This window comes from Poecilia reticulata, linkage group LG2 (genome assembly GCF_000633615.1).
Source record: "Poecilia reticulata strain Guanapo linkage group LG2, Guppy_female_1.0+MT, whole genome shotgun sequence".
Lineage (NCBI taxonomy): Eukaryota > Metazoa > Chordata > Actinopteri > Cyprinodontiformes > Poeciliidae > Poecilia > Poecilia reticulata.
This window is the reverse complement of record NC_024332.1, coordinates 34,729,410-34,731,681: the sequence shown is the minus strand read 5'-3', so window position 1 is coordinate 34,731,681 and position 2,272 is coordinate 34,729,410. Positions and strand designations below refer to the sequence as shown.

The 2,272-nt window shown below is 41.8% G+C and overlaps 1 protein-coding gene and 1 non-coding gene across 2 annotated transcripts in view; both read right to left on the bottom strand.

The window, feature by feature from the left end:
• erbb4b (erb-b2 receptor tyrosine kinase 4b) overlaps positions 1–2,272 on the bottom strand; it is a 318,305-nt gene that overhangs the window by 299,727 nt on the left and 16,306 nt on the right. The window lies entirely within an intron of this gene.
• On the bottom strand, positions 463–535 carry trnaa-agc (transfer RNA alanine (anticodon AGC)). The gene has a single exon. It is a non-coding gene; the product is annotated as a tRNA-Ala (tRNA).

The window sequence follows — 2,272 nt, the reverse complement described above, 5'->3', positions numbered from 1 at the left end:
GAAAACCACACTGCTCTTCCTGAATCCGAGGTTCAACTATCCAACTTGTTTATGCAAGTTGATATTGAAAAACATTAGGATATGAACGCTCTTTGTTAAGATCTAAGTTTTTGGCAAATCGATGAAAACTCATCACTACAGAAACCTATTCACTTTGCTGGTAGAGGATCCAAAAGTTGTCAGAGACTAATGTCAACGATGGGCATGGAACAATGTCAAATACTTATACCATAGATCTTCTCAGAGAGCACATGACTTGGTGAACAAACTGTCAGACTTGTACTTGTGCCTAATTTCACATTATGGTCCATAAACTAAACCTGGGATCAAAACTGTATTGAAGATGTCAGGAGCAGAGACAAAAGTTTCTACTGAGTCTTGCTCTCAGATGCCTGGATTCAGAGTACAGATCATTAAACCATTGAACCCTTGTTACCTGTAATGAATAGAAGATGCAAAATCAGTTTCTCTCTGGTTTTGAACCAGAGACCTTTTGCGTGCTAAGCAAACATGATAACCACTACACTACAGAAACCAGTGGCGTAACTACACATTACTCAGGTGAATGCGAAAATATAAATCGGCGCCCCGCAGAATTCTGACATCACTAGCGATTATATAAGCTCGTCACATCCATCTACCTTCATCCCAACCTGTTAGCAGCCGTTGTCGATAGTTTCTCGTGAGAAGTTACTTAGCAGTACATAGTAGGATTTTCAACTTTGAAATCTACTGAATTTCTAGAGAAGTGATCCATCTTAAAACCACAAGCAAAAGTTAAAATGGAGTCCAACCAGCGTACAATCGAAGAAGTAGCATCCGACAACATAGTCGAGAGGRAAGTACAGCCACCCACGCCACCCAAGCGCAAGAAGAAGATGTCATTTGCAGCCTGGTGGGCGCTGCATGCATCTGATGAGCTTACGATGTCAACTGAAAATATGGAACACCAGGTACCATTTAACAATTCACTGATCACTGAGCAGAACAATTCACTGATCAGTGTAGAAGAGTCCATCGCTGGAGAGCAGGAGTCAGTCGACACAACAGAGAAAGAACAGCCCTCTAAGACTGAGGAACAGCCACTGAAGAGGAGACGTAACAAGATGAAGGTGAAAATGATACCGTGGTCCTTGTGGTTGGAGAAATATGGCCCTGCAGAACTAAGGACCCCAGCTGAAACTACTGGAACGGAAGATGATTCACTGATTACCGAACAGGATTTGATCTGCGTACTGAAGAAGAAACCAGAGAAGGMAGAGTCCTCTAAGTCCAGCACTGAAATTGGTATCAATCAGCACACTTCTCTGCCTGAAGAGGAAGATGATCAAGAGGATTCCTTTAAGACGGAGATTTGCGAAAAGGAACTTGTTAGTTTTATAACAGAGCCGGTGACCGAAAAGAAATCTGTCACAGAAACACAGAAGAAAGTCGACCAGAAAGGGAAAAAACAGTCAAAGACCAGGCGCAACAAGAAGACCCCACTGTTGTGGAAATYGTTCCCCCAGCCAGATACTTGCATCGATCTGACTTTTTTTTGCTGAAAACAGTGACATCAATGGTCCTCTGTCTGAAAATCAAAGTCACCAGGAAGCTTTGCCCAAAAGTGAACAAAAGACGTTGTGGAAAATGTTCCCAAAGTCTGAACCTTGCATTGATATAAGTTTTTTTGCTGAGAATATTGAGGTCCAAAATGTTTCAATGCTGGCTGAATAACGTGATGAGGTAGCGTCCACGAAAAAGGAAAGTTATTCTACGAACACTGCAACACAGCTGGTCTCCAAAGAGGAATACATCTTGAAACTTCAGGAGACACTGGATCAAAAAGGGGAGAAACATCCATCTCTGGGAAAACCCATGGACATCACCCAAACTGGAAACTTAACTGAGGTTCCTGTTAATCAAACAGCAGAAAATGTTCAAGGAGAGGCTTTAATTGAAATTGAGAATTTGCCCAACTCTACGGAAACGACAAGTCCTGTAAAATTCTTGTGTGAAGAGAAATGTAAGGAGTCTGAATTGGCACATATGGAAGTACAAAATCACTTAATGAAACAGCTCAATGACATGTCCGATGTAAATCAGAAACTAAACGATAAACACCTAAAAGATCTGACGAGGAAATTACTCTCAGAGAGAAGACAGAAGAAGAGCACTATGGTTTCAGTTCAGACTCAGAGCGAATCACAAGAAACCTCACCAGTTTACCAATGTGTGTCAGTCCAAACAGAGATGGATGTGCCTGAAACCAGATGTCTCTTGAAACCAGTCC